We start from the raw sequence: 17,053 nt of genomic DNA, 5'->3' as shown, positions 1-17,053 counted from the left end.
GATGGCAGTGAGGCAGCCACAAGCCGCGGGGTGCTGGGTGGGGCCAGGAGCAGGGCTGCCCTCGAGCCCCCCGCCGAGCACAGCCCTGCAGCACCTTGACTTCAGCCCAATGAGACGGAGTTCATGTGGTGGCCTCCACGCCGTGAGAGAGTACATCCCAGATGTTCTAAGGCCACCCTATTTGTGGCGATCTGTTATAGCAGCCCCAGGAGAGGAATACCGTAGACGAATGTATTTATTAACCCCCCATGAACAGAATTCCTGGCCGGGGTATTCACTAGGTAGACATCGTGGCAGGCAAACAGATGAATGTGTGCATTATGATCACATCACAAAGAAGGAGGGGCTCCATTTTTATTATCATCCGCATGGTACCCAGACAGCCTCCCACGCAACTGTGCTGCGGATTCTCAACACACGTATTTGTTTTCAGACAGGACAGCATGACTGGTCTGGTACGCAGCCCCCCGGCCACATCCTCCCCACCAATCCTGTCTTGTCTGAGCTGGACTCACTGATGGCCACGTGTCATGCTCCCTCTGTCCCAGCCTGAGGTAGTGACATGAGGGAGGGGAGGCAGAAGGAGGCCTCTGAATGGTAAGGCGGCCTAATGAGGGCCCTTCTGCCTTCCAGAGCCTCCTAGGTCAGGGCTAGAGCCTCTAGGCGCCGCTCCCCCTGCCCCCCCACGACAGCTGCCCGCAAAGAAATGTCTCTCTGGACACAGTGGAGACAACTCTACCTGCCCATTGTCATCAGACAATCACAGCTGCTGACCCGCACTCCCACTTCGGAATTTTCTGGCACAAGGACCAGGCAGGCGTTCCTTGGAGCAAACCCCCGAGCACTGCCCGGACCCACTCTTCCAGCTGGCACGGTGATCAGAGCAGCCTTTGGAAAGTGGCCTCAGCCTCCTTCAGATATGTTTAGCTTTGCCTCATCATTTTCCTTAAAGAAGACTTTTGGTGGCATCTCCTGGAGACACCTTGTCCACGGCTCCCTGTGCCGTGTCTGGGCATGGCAGGGGAACCAGACTGGGGGACCCTCCCTGCATATGGGGCTGAGCTGCCCAGTCATGGAGGCTTAGGGTTGGGAACTGGACCATCTAGATTCGGATCTGGGCTCTGTCACTTCCTCCCTTGATGTGACCTTGGCAACAAAGGACCTTCCTGATTTCAAGCTCCTGCATGTGCAAAATGGGTTTAAAAAAAAAAAAAAAATCGCACTTGTCCGCCAGACCTGTGCAGGGCTGACCTTGACCCACCCAGCATGCCCAGCAAGCCTCGCGTTCGGAACGTGATACCTGACAGCTGTTAGTCCATGTGCCATTACTTGCCCAGCGCCAGGTCCCCTGGTATCCGTTCTCACCACATGAGGCCACACAACGGAGCGGGCAGGGCGTCCCTCCGCACAGGGGGACGTTGCCTCCCCTGGACCAGGCTGACAGCTTGTTCTCCCTGGCAGCAGAAGCCATTAGGAGCAATTTGTTGTCACCAGGCAGACCTGTTCCTCCTAAACTGTTATCAATGAGCTTGTCAACCCAAGGCCTAACCTCCTTTGTTCTTTTCATCTGTTCTCCCCGCCGAGGCCTCTCCAGCCCCCCCCCCCCAGGACGGGTAACAGGCAGGGGTACACCTGTTTGGCTGCAGGCTAGGCCCGGGGGTCCGGGCGTGGTGGGGAGAGAGCGGTGAGCTGCCCAGACCTCCTGGCTCCCGGTGCGCGTCCACGTCCGGATGTCAGATGACAGTTGCGGCAGCCGCAGCTGGTGCCCGAGCCCGTGCCAGGGGCGTGGGGCGCCTGCCGCCTGCGCTAACGCACCCCAGCCTCCCCGAGCAGCGCGCGCAGGCCCTCCACGGGGTGGCCGCGGAGGCTGCTGCAGCCGCAGGGGCCCGGGCCTGGCTGGCTGCGCCTGAGGCCCGGGAGGCAAGGAAGCGGGAGCGCGGGAGGTCCCCACAGGCTGGCGCCTGCTGCGAACACAGTGGGGCTTTCCCAGGCCCGAAGGAGCCGCAAGGGCCAGAGAGCTCTGGATGGGAACTGGCTCTGGCTCAGAACCAGGTTGACAATCGAACAGATACGGAAAGAGGTATGGTGGATTGAGTCCCTTAGGGGGCCAGCATCCAAGAGAGGGCCCCACCTTGGTTAGCTGGGTGCCTTGACACAGTGCCACAAACTGGGGGGGGGGGGGGGGCTGGCAGAGAGGGGGGATGAGCAGCAGACTTTGATTCTCACAGTTCTGGAGGCTGGGAGTCCAAGATCAAGGGCCAGCAAGGTAGGTTTCATTCTGAGGCCTCTTCTGGGTTGTAGGTGGCCACCATCCCTCTATGCCTTTCCCTCAGTGTGTGTGTGTGTGTGTGTGTGTGTGTGTGTGGTGTGTTGTGGTGGGGAATAGTAGAGAGAGAAAGGGAGTCAAAGAGAGAAAGATTGCATGGTGTCTATTCCTGTAAGGGCACCACTCCAACCATGGGGGCCCCACCTCATGACCCCATCCGACCCGAGTCACCTCCCGAAGGCCTCCCCTCTAAATAGTATCACACTGGGGGTTAGGCTTTAACATAGTAATTTAGGGGGACAGAGACAGGCTGCTAAGTGAGTCGACGGTCCCAAGGGGAAGTGAAGGCCTCCCAAGCTGCCCCTAGCTGTGCAAGAGCACATTCAGGGACTTGACTTTGCTCCAACCTTAGAAAGAGAAGCAAGGGAGAATCAGCACTTGAAGACGACTCTCCACTGCTTTTATTAAATTTCTGTTTATAATGCCTCTGGTCTTGGGCAACACATGAAGGACCTGGGAGTTTGCTGGATGAAAACTTCCAGTCAATGGGACCTCCTTCTCGGCTGCCCCCACAGAACGTCCAAGAACAAAGTGCAGACGCAGGCCGGGAAGAAGCTACATGCGGGTTCCCCTTCACCCACAGGAGCCGTGTCCCAAGTGGCCAGGAGGGCAGAAGAGAACGCTGGGGACATTTCCAGAGTGCTTTTCTGTGGGCAGTGCTGACTCTCCTAGACAGACAGCTTCAGCCTGTCGCCCATGTCCCCGCGGGGAAACAGAGGCTCAGTGCAATGAAGGGGGTCGTCCTGCTCTCCCAGAAGGAGGGCTCAGACTGCTGCTCTCAGCAGTGCCCCTCATTTCGGCCTTGGTGACTCTCCTGAGGCCAAATCTTGTGCTCTCCTTGCTGGAGTCCGTGTGGGCAGGAGAAAGACGCCACGGGCTGGGGCTTCCATACCAGACACTTATTCTCACAGTTCTGGAGGCAGGAAGTCCCAGATCAGGGTGCTGGCCCAGCAGGTGTGTGTCGAGGACTCTTCCCGGGCCCAGATGGCTGTCCTTTTGCTGTGTCACCCATGGTGGAAAACAAAGGGAAGACACGCTCTCTCCACAAAGCATCACACTGGGGACTTAATCTCAATATATGAATTTTGGGGAGGACGCAGACGTTCAGTCTATAACAGCAGCTTTTTAGAGCACATTGCATGTTTGTGAAGCCCGCAGCGTGTTCGGGGCTCAGAAGCCAGGGCCTGCGGACTCTCTCCCTGCACCACCAGGGGGTCCCGGGGTCAGATGTTGCTCAGAGGCCCGGGGGCAGGATGGGAGGGCATGTGGCCCTGTCCTCCAGGAGAGCCCCAGAAACGGGTGGTCATGGCCAGACTGGGGTCAGTCCTTCAGGGACTTGACCATGACTCATGTGACAATGAGGTTGCAAAGGGGGTGAAGGGCAGGGAGACTTTCCAGAATGCACCTGTTCACCCCATGGGCCAGAGCTTCCCAGGAATGGTGGTAGCAGCACTTTCAGTGAAGACCGTTCTTGCCCCAGACTTTGTCTCTGCCTCTGTGTTCTTGCTGCTCCTGACTGCTGCCCCAACACGTCCCCCAGGTGGGGAGGATTCTGCAGAGCCTGCTCAGGCAATTCATAGAGTGGGGACATTGCTAGCATCCTCAGGAGGGTGGGATGATGGGGTGCACCCCCCACGGAAGTCTTCCCCTGCTCCACGGCCATGTCCCTATCCAGGTTCTCAGCCTCTGCTGGCCAAGCCCGAGCTCCTCAGAGGCAGACAGACTTTTGCCACCAGAAAGCCCGGGTTGGGGTTTGGCTGGATTAAAGCACCCTCTTCGTCCAGCAAGGCAGCCTTGCGGTCACTGTCTAAACAGCTCCCTAAGAAGCGGGGTGGGTGCTTCTGAGCTCTAATGGCTGAGCCAGCACCCGAGGGTGGCTTCAGGTACTGCGGGCTGACTGATGCACGCACCTGCCAGGATGACTCGGCAGCCCAGAGGTGGTGGCTGCCCAGAGGGCTCTGGGAAAGGAACTGTGCCTCCGGAGCTTAGGATCTCTCTGCTGCTTTCTGGAGCACCTAGGCCCCTTGGAACAGTGGCCAGCCCCTTGTGGCTGATGGCACCAGCCTTCCCATCCTGGGCCTGGCAGGGCCATCCTAGAAGGGAGGATGGGTTCAGCAACAGGGCCACGGCTCTCTTTCTGCCTTCCCTTCCCTCCTTCTGGAAGAAGACCATTATGCTCCTTCAGGGCTGCAGATCTGGGGCAGCCCATGGCTGCCTCTGCAAGAGGACCATGAGTGACATCGAGCCCCAGAAACCCGGCCGTGACTCCCCGACCATGGCTCCCCAGCTGCAGCCAGCTGCAGGGAGCCAAGCTCTGTGGTTCCATCTGGAGAGCAACTCACAAGCCGGCTGCCTGAACCCAAACACATGGGTGGAGCCGCTCTCAAGACGACAGTGCCTCTCTCTGGGACCTGCCTGCTCAGCCACTGGATGGAGAACAGGACAGGGGTGGACATGGACAAAAATGTGCAGCAGGCACCCGGCCTTCGTGATCAGATACTGGGTGATCCTGTGGCCTGGATGTGCACAGACTCACACACCCACCTACCCACCCACACGTGCACACACCCACACACGAGATCCTCCACCGTGCGTTCCTGGACAATGCCCCATTCTTGGTCCCAAATGGGGGTGAAGTCACAAGGACCCTGTATGAGTTTCCTGCAGCTGCCATAACAAAAGATCACAAACTGCTTGTCTATAAACAACAGGCATTTTAGTCTCTCACCGATCTGGAGGTCAGAAGCCTGAAATCAAGGTGTCAGGAGGACTGCATTCCCTCTGATGGCTCCAAAGGAGGGACCTTCCTGGCCCTTTCCAGTTTCCGTGGCTCCAGGTGTCCCTTGGTCCTTCTTGCTTACACAGGAAGGGGCACCACTGCAGTGTCTGCCTCCGCCCTCAGATTGCATCTTCTTCCCTGTGTGTCTCTGTGTCCAAATTTCCTTCTTCTCATAAGGACGTCTGTCACTGGATGTAAGACCCAGACCAGTGTAGTATGACTTCATCTTAACTTGATCCCCTCTGCGAAGACCCTGTTTCCAAATAAGGTCATGTACACAGGCTCCAGGTAGACGTGGATTTGGGTTGACACTAGTTGACACACTAGTCAACCCAGTACAGACTGATGACATCATGTCTCCTGGGGCTTCTCAATTCATCTGAGTGGCTCATGGAGTGACCTTCACACCCCCAGTGGCCTAGGAGAGTTGAATGATGTCCCTCCTCATGGTGGCCCTGCCACCCTGGCTGTACCCTCTCCAGCTTTCCTAGCTGGGACCTGGAAATATTAAGGCCAGGTTCTGGCAGGAGGCAGACAGCAGGGATGCTGGGAGATGCCAAAGAGGAAAGAAAGGTAGAGAGGAGAGACTCCTGGTTTTTTTTCAAAGACTTTGAGGAGGGTGAATCCATTGCCCCCATCCCAACCCAACACATAAACATGGTCCTAAGAGCACAGAAACCCCTATGACTATAGTTTCACCTGACATTGTTGCTGCTCAGGGGACTGATCCTGAGCCTATAAAAATACCCTTTCTCTACTGCACCAGAGAAGGTGCCCAGAATGAAGTCACTCTTAGCTTCAAATGATGGCTACAAAATCAAAGCTCTTTGTCTTGAAGGACATCTCACTGTGTCAAACCTCACTCAGTGTGTCCATCTTCCCAGAGCTGTGCCTGGAGGGAATAGCTCCAGACCTGGCCAGCAGGTGCCCAGAGGAGTGCCCAGGGCTGGCGAGGCACACATTCAAGCCCAGACCCCGATGACTCCATATGCCAGCATCTCTCAGCCATGAGCTGGGTCTTTGAGAAATGATGCTCTACCAAGATCTTAATTCAAAGACATGAGGGTCTCACGAGTGGCCCGAGTAGAGCAGTGGAGTGGGGCCTTCATTGACAGAGGGATCGACACCTGTGCAGGTGGAAATAGAGGGGTGTGTGCTATTTGGAGGGGAACCTCTGGTCAGTCTATGCCTCAATGTCTCCATGAATACATGGGGTCCCTACCTGTTCAACCTCCCACACGTGCGTGGAGAGGGTCACAATGAGGCAGTGCATCCCAAAGACCTTTGGAATGATAGAAAGGCCAGTGGGATGCAGGGTTATGCACACACACCCAGAGGGGGCTGCAGTGGGACAATGTAGCTTCCTAGGGAAAAACATCCAAGATGTGCAGGGGACACATCTAATGTGACCCTTCCCCCCCCCCACTGGATGCAGGGCCAACAAGTGTGTGAGCATCCCTTTTAGCAGGTATAATACCCATAAGTGCAGTTTGGGGTTGCGTGCCTGGTCCCTCCTGGCTTCACTGGGATGGAGGCATTGTAAGAGCCAGGATGCCCGCTTCCTGCCCGCCTGGCCCGTGTCCTCTGTGGCCACACAAACAGAATGCTGGAGAAAGGCCCATCAAGGGCATGGGAGTGAGTGACTTCGAAAGCCCTGACATTTACACAATTTGTGCCTGTTGTGTTTATTTAAGGACTTTTCCTGTAAAGGGTGCAGGGCCCTTAGTGGCTGGATCTGTTAATGCCTCGTGCTTTTTGTGTTTAAATGTGCCACTTTCAATGACTGTCAATGTTGACCTAAGTGAGAAACATCCAAACATGTTTAGAGAGGAGACCCTGGGACCTCATTCCACACGACTTTTGTTCTGTGGAGAAAAATGAAAAAAGATAACACCAGAATTGGTTGTTTTTCTAAGTTGTGGCCTCCTTAACAAGCCTTGTCATGCGTGTGGCTGTTGCCTCCCTGAGAGCCTCTGGGCTCTTTATGTTTCCCTCTTGGAAAATATCGATGGAAAGGCTTTCAGACAGATTATTAAGTGGGGGCTATTGGCATCATCACACTGAATTAATGGCTTTAATTTGAACATTTATTCGTTGGCTGAAGAAATATTTACTAGTGCTTTCTCTGTGGTGATAACCTGCCACACAATGGTTACACAGGGTCGGGGTCCCTGCCCTGTTGGAGCTCAGCATCCGTGGAGGAAGCCAGTGAGCGAAAAATCACCCATGTTCTAAGTGGTGTGAAGAGGGACAGATTGGGGGTGATAAGAGCCCAAAGAACCTGGTCTGGGAAGCTGGGGGACCAGGAAGTCCAGGGAGGAAGACACCGTTAAACAGGCCTTTCAGGGAGAGTGGAAGTCAGCCACACAACTCATGAAGCCAAAGGAAGTGGCAGGTTCTGAGGGGAAAGGTGGGGAAATGCCAAAGAACCAAAAGATGAGGGATCTGACTCATTATTCCACAGACTCAAGGCATCACACTCTACCCAAGACATGGACTAAAATAATTGATGGGGAAAAGCATTGCCACCAAAGTAGATGGACAAGGGGCTTAGGCCTTGAGGAATTCACATATGGACATTTAATATTGGGATGAGTCAACCACTCTCCAACAAACTAGGTCTTTCGGTTATCCAGATGGGACCTGTGCACCAGATGTCAAGAGAAGTCACTTAGTTTCTACCTCCTTTGTGGCCTTGGTGTATCTCTCAGGGACATTAAGTAGTCTGCTAAGTCGGAGGATCAGAGAAGTCTCTTCCGGAGCCTGCATACTCCACCTCTCTGTAGCTCATTAGACTAACAAACACACATCAGAATGTTGTTATCAGCTGCCATTCTGTTTCAAGATGGCTCACCAAACCACCAATTGAAATGGATGGCGTTTGGTGTAGAACAACTCTTTTAAGTTGTCTGGATCAAGTGACAGACAAACAAATATGAACTATCAGGCAGTGGGGTTAAAATCAAGTCCAACTTTACTGAATAACTGAGAATACAGTAAGGGAGTAAATGAATCAGTAGACACTGGGGTCTGCTCTGTGCCAAGCTCTGCTAGTTACCGTGGAAGAGTCCCAGGGGCATCAGGCAAACACTTAACCCTAGGCTTGAAAGATGGACATTTCTGCGTAGCCTCTCCAGCAAGAACAGTGGAAGCAAAGGCCTTGTGTCGGGGAGTCAGGAGGCAAGAGCTTGACTAAGCAGAGAAACAGCTTTGGGGCCAGAATGGAGGATAATAAAGCTACAAAGGGAACAGGGGACAATATCCCAAAAGTTGGGGAAGCAAGAAGACCAGCTGTAACCCTGGGATTTGTACAGGAGAGTTACTGGAAACAGGAGTCCTGGGGACATTTCTGCCATGGTCTGAGTGTTTGCATTCCCTCAAAAGTCAGAGGTTGCAATCCTAACTCCCAAGGTGATGGCTTTAGTAGATGGGGCCTATGAGAGGTGCTTAGATTATGAGGGTGGAGCCCCATGCCTGGATTAGTGCCCTGATAGGAGAGACTCCTTCCACCGGGTGAGGACACTAGGAGACATGAAGCCTGGGAGAGCTCACCTCACCCTGTGGGCTCTCTGATCTCAGACTTGGGGCCACGGAAGTGTGGAAAATAAACTTCCGTTGTGTGTCAGCCTTATGCACAGAGAGAGGATGGAGGAGAGGGGAGATTTTGGAGTTGGGAAAACCACCAAGAAGACAATGGAGCGCCTAGGAGAGAGAGAGGGAGAGAGAGAGAGCTTAGCACAGTGGCCGAATCTTGTGTATGAGAATTCACACCAATCAGGGTTTGAACCTGGCCTTGCTCTTTTCTAGAACAATCTGCCAACTTCCTGAGCCTCCAGTTATACTCATGTATAAAATGAGTCCATTTCTTATGAAGCAGTAGCAAGTTCATATTAGCGAAAACATTTACCTGGCAGGTCCCTATGTGTGCCCTAGGTACAAGTCTCAGAGACCCAGGCGCGCAGGGTCCTTCCCTGAAGGGTGTCTGCCGAGGATCCCCTTGGTCCTTGCCACTGCCCAACTGGTGACTCAGAAAAAGCTCTCTGTGGGGCATGTGGGGGGTTTTAGAATGCTAGAACACTGGAATGGCTCCCTCTTCCAATATGTAATTTAAAATATGAGCAATGTTAGACCTCTGATACAAAAATTACTGATATGTTGGAATTATGATGTTTTAGATTTTTTTTTTTTCCAATGGAAACTTCCAGATTAGTTCTTGGAAGTGAACCAGACCAGGTTTTTCTGGCTCCCCTTAAATATGGACTTGGTCTGTAGGGGGCAGCACTGAGGCATGGCTTCTTGGTCATCTTTTACCCTGGGCTGTGCTTTCTTGAGAGTGCTCATCCCACGTCGTTCTGTCCTCAGTCACGCTGGGGACAATCACACCTCAGCTCTGTTCACTCAGAATGTCATCTCATCAGTTTTGGGCAAGGATTGTCACCAGGCCGCCTTCCCACCCACCCATCCATGCACTGTCCATGTACCAGGGTGTGTCAAGTTCTTCCTTCCAGCAGCAGTGGGGCAGACCCAAAGAGAAGTTGCACTTGGTCCCAGCCTACCCAGAGCTTGCAGTGTCTGGAAAATGGACTTGAGAGCATTCCCGTATTAGCCAGGATAGGCTGGGCTATCGAGCAGGAATGGATGACAGTAGACTCGGTGAAATAACTAGAATGAACGATCTGACAGCCAAAGCTGAATACTCCTGACTGTTCCGGGAGAGGAATTTCATGGGGGCAATAGGCCAGTGTTTGCAGAGCCTCGAGAACCCCCACCCGCAGGCTGTCTGACCGAATTAGCACCAGGTCAACTGTTTGATTAGAAGCTTTGTAGGTTCTGCTGAAAAATCTATCAGAACATATCAGGCCAAACGGGAACTGTCTTTCCATTGGTGGCTAGAAACAGTGACACCCTCAGCACAAGGAGGAAGGCCTCAGCTTCTTACCTAGCACGGAACCCGAGGTCTCCACGAGATCAGCCTGCTGGGGAGAGCAGACTTTGCTTTTTCCAGAAACTACTTGGGATGGACCTTGGCTCCAGCTCTTCTTCCAGATGCAAGAGGAACCAGCCTCCTGTGGGCTCCTCTGTGCACAAAGAGGCCTTGGGCTAGACGCATAGGGAGCTGCTCATCCAGGTTGGTGGTTTCCTTCTCCTTGGCTATAAAAAGGAGCCAAAGCATGAGGACTGAGAACAGTTGCAAAAGCCAGGACTGGTTCTGTAGACTCTGGGGAGGTAAAGATTCAGGGCTTCCCTGTGGGTGGGGCCCAGGGAGCTCCAGGCTTCTGTCTCAGTGTGGGTTCGGGTCCAATAATTCCATGTCTCTGAATCTGTCCCTCACACCTGTCATTGGAGGTGTCGGAAGATTTCCTCTTGTGCCCCGTTATCACTGCTGTGGCCTCCTGGCTGCCATGACTCCCTACCTGCCTCTTGTGTATCGAAGCTGAACGCATCCTTCTGCACGGACAAACACAACTCTTCCTACTTCTCTTACCTAAACAGGCTACTGCAAGACTGCCTAGCCCTAGGTAGGTAAGTAAATCCCCCCCATTAATCTGCATTTATCATATCTGCCTTCCTAAATTGACAGTGACTGGCAATGTCTAAACTAACTCTCCCATTTATGAGTAGAAGATACAGTTCAGATAAATGAACCCTTAATGCCTGACAACACGAAAGAATCATTACAGAACTGTCAGCCTGGGGCAGAGTTAGTGCTCCCAGAGGTGAGGTTCTGGCCAGCTCCATCTAGATGCCCAAGTGCGAGCGGCTTTTTGGAGTCACGAGTGGTCCGCCAGGCTGCTGTATCCTTCTGGAGTGGGCGGGGCTTCCTACCCCCTTTACTATAATGTTTGAATAGCATTTATGCTACCTGACATGCTAAAGTACTTTTTCATTTAACTATTGTCTGACATTGCCTCCCTGCCCCGGCTTCATCTGCTCAGGCCGCCTTAGCAAAATACCCCAGAATAGGTGGTTTAAATAACAGAAATTAATTTTCTCACAGTTCTGGGGACTGGACAGTCCAAGTTAAAAGTTCAGGTAAGACTCACTTTTTTTCTTAAGGTTTTATTTATTTAGGGCGCCTGGGTGGCTCAGTTGGTTAAGCGACTGCCTTCGGCTCAGGTCATGATCCTGGAGTCCCGGGATCGAGTCCCGCATCGGGCTCCCTGCTCAGCGGGGAGTCTGCTTCTCCCTCTGACCCTCTTCCCTCTCATGCTCTCTCGCACAAGCAGGGGGAGCAGCAGAGGGAGGAAGAGAAGCGGCTCCCCGCCGAGCAGGGAGCCCGATGCGGGGCTCTAACCCAGGACCCTGGGATCGTGACCTGAGCCGAAGGCAGCCGCTTAACCGACTGAGCCACCCACGTGTCCCAAGACTCACTTTCTGACAAGAACTTGCAGATTACACCTCTGGCCATGTCCTCACATGGTCAAGAGAAAGAGAAATCTCTGGTTTTGTTTCCTTATATATAAGGACACAGGTTCTATAGAATCAGGGCTCCACCCTTAGGACCACATTTAACCTTAATCACCTCCTTAAAAGCCCCATCTCCAATACCGTCACTTTCAGGATTTGGGTTCCAACAGATGAACTTGGGGGATGCATTTCAGTCCACAGTAACCCCTCTAAGACACAAGCTGCTTGGTGGTAGGAATTTTTCTGTTTCACCCACTAGCATATCCCCATTGCTTGGAATATAATCTGGTATATTAGAGGCACCCCATAAATACACGTTGATTGAATAACAAGTAAATTTGGGCTAGAAGATGAGCCTGTGCCCTAGTCAAAGTAATGCTGGACAGCGATGTCAGAGGCGTTTAAAGGCTTTTTGTCTTATGACCTGCGCTTCAGGGTTTGGGTGACCGTGATGCCAGGGCCGTCCTGCCCACCTGCCCGCCGGGCATAAGCTCTATGTCCTCCACGGAGGGAGTGGTGACATGCACCCAGAACGGCACCCTCTACCAGCTGACACATAGGGCTTTGTCCTTCCTCTTCTCTCTCATGTACTTGATCCTATTTAATCTTTACAGTAACCCTTGAGGTCAGCATCTTTATCCTCCGTGTGTAATAGGCAGGGAGGCAGGGGAGGTCTGGGGGAAGAATGCTGTGTTGTAGGTAATCCAGGGGAGGGGCAGAGCCACGGTTCCAACTCAATCATTCAGAAATGGCCCTGGGGACTGGCGGCGCTTGCAGAGCCTGCCCTGGGCTGGGAGATGGGCAGCTGGGCTGTGTGTGTGGATTTCTCTCACCAACGAGCTCCCTCTCTGTCCCAGGTCCCTTTCGGCTCATTTCACCTGGAGAAGGGAGAATGCACGCAAGCCCCAAGCCTTTCAGGCCAGTGTGGGTCGGCCAAGCCTCCAAGCCCACTCTCCTCCTTGCCTGTCTGGGGCTCTATCCAGGGACGGAAGGATGCCCTCCTCCTGGCAGTGGCCAGGTCAACACGAACCCGGGGATCCGGATCTGGGGGCAGGGCATCCAGAGGCAAAACTGATAGCAGGTGAAACAGTAATGGGGTTAATCAGGCAGCGGCAGCAGGCTATGAAGGGGAATATTTTGGAGCCAGGGACCTCCCCAGAGCACCTCAAACGCACTGTAAAGGGAACTGCTAATACTCTGCCAGATGGAACCCAAGGGCGGCCCAGTTGAGCTCCTGTGGCCTGTCCCCTAGGGCCACCCCACGGGACCCGCAGGACCTGCCCGTGCGTCAGTGTGGCCGCTGGGCTGAGGCCGGTGCCATGTCTTTATCCTGCTGTGTTCAGCGGGGAAATTCCCCCTTCGCCTGCACCGGGAGTCCTTGCTTCGTTATTCAGGAAGTCTGTAAGTTGCTGCTCAGCCTACTTAGCCACATTTACATATTTAAATCACAATTAATTGGAAAATTACAGTAAGGTGTGAAGTGGGAATCATTTCTTTCAAATGAGCATTTATGCTTGTTGATGAAACCGAGTCATTTGTTTCTTTCCAGGAAGTCTTCAGACCCCCAGCTGGGCAGGTGTGGGCCTGGCACGTGTGAGCCGCCTCTCTGCACCCCCACACCCCACTTTGCCAGAGGCGAGAGGCATCGGCAGCAAGGATGGGTGGGTGAAGGAGCCCCAGGGCCGGTGGGGGCTGGAGCTTTCCCTGGACAGGCACCTGATCCTGTGGGGGATTTCCTGGGGGTCTGTTGAATGACAGTGGAGGTCCCTGCTTCATCCCTGGAGAGCCTGGGCCCTGTGCTCTGTTCTCCAGGGTTCTCATCACCACAGTGGGGGGTGGTGACATGATACAAGACAGGGCACCCAGCACCCCCAGGGCTGGGGCCCCAACTGCCCTGTGTCCACTGGGGCTCCAGACCAGAGCACATGAACGCACCGGCAATAAGAGCAATAATGGAGGCCACTTGGTGACAGCCTCTCGTCCCCTGTGCCGGATGGAGAGCTTGGATCCCCATCTCCTCTCCCTTCCAGGGACCTCCCCCACAGTCATCGGAACTGAAGCTTAGAGAGGTCACCCCACCAGTAAAATCAGGGAGCTGGGATTTGAACTCGGGCAGCCTGGCTCCAAAATTTGTTTGCTGCTTCCCACAAAAGCTGCCCTCTCTCTGCCGACCAGGCGAGGGGGCCCGGCAGGGGAGGTGTGTGTGAGTGGGTGGGCCCTGATCCTTACCACCTGGTGCTGGGAGCCATGAGGAGAGGACGCTGTGTGCTCATACAGATGCGCCCTGAGGGTATGACCCCAGGGACAACCACCATGATGGCAGCGGGACTCGAGTCCCACTGCCCTGGGGTACACATGGAGTGCACACCCCTCGTGTAGCCAGGGCATACGGGCCCTCCTCCAGCATCGGGGACGCCTGAAGAGGGGCAGAGGTGCTTGTCCTCATGCACTGGGCTGCCTGCGCCCACAGCCAGCAGCTGTTGTCTTGGCCGGAAGCAGCACCTACCTTTTCACTGGGACCCTGCTGCTCTGAGCCCCCGAGCCCCCCACCGGCAGCAGCTCCGCGGGGTCGGCGGGGGAGGCAGACAGACCTTTCCTCTAACTGAGGGAGGCCTCTGCCCACCTACAATGGTGAAGCGGATACTAAGGTAAGCAGTAATCGGAGTAAGAGCCGCCGGGGACTTCCTCGGTATGGGAGCACCGGGATTCATTCCCCTTCCCACAAACAGGACTGGTAAGTGGCAGGCATTTGTCTTTCTGGATCTCTGAGTCGCCTTGCGAGTTTGCTCCCGTCTGAGGCAGCCATGCCTCATTGCATAGCCAAAGGTCCGCTGGTGTTTCTGGATATTTAACGCCTGCACAATCAACCAATCGCGTTACGTAATGTGTTCTTTAATGCTCCATTTATTTCGTAATTGAACATTTGTGCTTCTGTTAGGGCGCATTGATTTTCACTTTTAAAAAATTCCATTTGGAAGTGCAAGGCACTCTCAGATTTGAGGCGGGGCACACGGGGCCCTGGGGCCGATCGGGCCGGCTCACGGGGTCCCTCAGCTGCCTTCCGGGGCTGCCCCCACGGCCTGGTGCTGCGGCTGCACCAGTCCATCTCACTCTCGCGCAACCCTAGTGCTCCCTGCTTTTTGAAAGCAGGGAGGGAGGTGCGGGCAGCCCGACAAAGGACAGACCACCGCTCTGAAGGGGAATGTGGATCCCGACTCAAACCGGGCAGCCGAGTCCAGAGTCCAGCTCGAGACCGTGGCAGGATGCTGCCTCCGACGCCAGGTTCATATCCAGAGGCTTGTCTCCCTGGCTGTGCGCCTCGCCTCCTCCGCCCCACATCCGGCAGGGCAGGATTCTGGCTGGAGGGACTGCTGTTCCTCTTAGCAACCCCTTGCCTTGAGCAACCTCTGCTCTCTCTCCTATCTGTGGGCTCTGGGCTTCCTACGTTCAGGACCACCTACAGATTGCACCGCCTCACTCTCTGATGAGCCCGTCCTGATGCTGAGTGAAAGGCAGAAATCAATAGTGAACTCGGGCTTCCTGTGCCCACAAGGCGCAGAAGCTGCCTTCCCAGCCCAGTATCTTCCAGGCAGAGCCACCTGTGGGGAGAGGGGAAAGATACACGAACTAATGAAATCTCCCGCAGTTTCGACCTGCCCGTGGGCGCCTGTCGTGCGGTGTGTGCATCCTCCCTAGCGACTGGACCTGTTAGTTTCTGCATTCATGCACAGGCCCCTTCATACAAGAACAGACGTGTCTGTGCTGCTGTGTATGTGCACTTTGGGCTCCGGAGGGGGTTGATGCATGCATGTCTGTAGGTCTGAGTGCATATGTGCATTGGGGGTGTGTGTGCCTGTGTGTGAGCTGAGGTCTATGGTAACAAATGTGTGTATGTGTGTAGGAGCACATGTGTGTATTGTGTTGACCTATGTATTGTTGAGTGTAGCTGGGCATCTGTTCCAGGATGTGTGTAGACCGTGTGTGTGTGTGCGCGTGTGTGTGTGTGTGCGCGCGCGCGCACCTGCGGCCCCAGGGACATGATTTACTGTGTGCGCCACAGGTTGAGGCATGGGCTTAGGCTAATCTCACACCTGCATTAGCTATACATCTGTGGGCGGGCTGCCTGCCCACGTGACCCTCCGGAACAGACTTGTAGCCCCTGTTCCTCCCAAGCAGCCATGATAGTGCCATGGGGCCCTGCCACTCTGCCTATCGCTGATTTCCTTGGGGGTAGACACTGAACTCAAAGATATCTAGTTTATCTACTGATCAGTGACCTGTGGTTCAATAAGATGAATTGAGATAATGGGATTGTTCCCTTAGACATCCTAACTTTGATATTCTCCATGTGGATAGCACTTTCTGCCCTGTGGCCGTTGGCAAATTCTTTCATGTTCTGTGCATCGGGCCATTCGTGGAGACCAAAACCAGAAGCTGGAATTCCTGCTGTCGTTTTAAAAATCACTAGAAATCCAAAAGCCCTGGTGGGCTTCAGCCCCTGCTAGTGTCCTATTTCCGGATTTTCATGAAATTCCTTTCCGCTTTTTCCAGTATAGCCACTAAGTTTGAGCTAGCTTGAGTGAGCTGGATCTTTCCCCAGGTACCAGAATACTCGGTCCTCCCTAGCCTCCCCATCCCGTAGCACTAGAGGGTCTCGTAGGATTAGGGGACTCTGAGGAAGTTCCCGCTGCCCACCATTTCACCATCGGACCTCTTCCATCTGGTCCTGAAAACATTTTGTTCTCTGAGAAGTCTCTGTTATGTACAAGTCACGGTGGGTGGCACTGAGGGTTGGCGGGACAGCAACCTGGGACATTTAGGTCCGGGTCTGGTCTAACTATTATGTTCACCTTGAGTCCCTCTTGTTTACTCATTTCTTTCATACAACTCATTTCTCCAAAAATCCAGTGCAGTGCGTGGCGTGTGGGGACACACACACACACACACACACACACACACACACATACACGCACGCACACACAGTAAGTGCAATACCAGACCCAAGACAGACAATCAGCAAGGTCATCATCTCAGGAGATGTTCTGTTATATAAAGTGTAGGTAGATTGAGAAAAGCACTGGTGGCCTCACCATGCTTGGCCACTTTTCAAAGAGAGCAGACCCACCTGCCCGAAGGCATCACGTGCTTCCCTCATGGGATGCCCCGATTCAGAGAAAACACGCAGCTCTGTTTCCTGTGTGTGAGTGCTGATCTTACCCTCGTTAGGGAACTTTACCGACCCTGTCTTCCTCAATCTAGAATTAGTCTGTGGGTTGTGTTCATTTCCTAGGGCTGCCACAACCAAGTACTACCAACTGGTAATACAAACTGGCTAGAAATAACCCATTTATTCTCTCACAATTCTGAAGACCCAATGTCTGCAAATAACGAATTGGCAGGGCCATGCTCTCACTGAAGGTTCTAGGGGAGGACCTGTCCTTGCCTTGTCCTAGCTTCTGGTGACCGCTAGTTACTGCTGGCATCTCTCAGTCCCTTGGCCTGCAAAGTCACTGCTCCAGGCTCTGCCCCCACCTTCAGGT

Source organism: Callorhinus ursinus, unplaced genomic scaffold, assembly GCF_003265705.2.
Source record: "Callorhinus ursinus isolate GAN/ISIS: 27379988/994484 unplaced genomic scaffold, GSC_fseal_2.0 scaffold58, whole genome shotgun sequence".
In the NCBI taxonomy this organism is placed as follows: Eukaryota; Metazoa; Chordata; class Mammalia; order Carnivora; family Otariidae; genus Callorhinus; species Callorhinus ursinus.
This window is presented reverse-complemented; position numbering follows the sequence as displayed.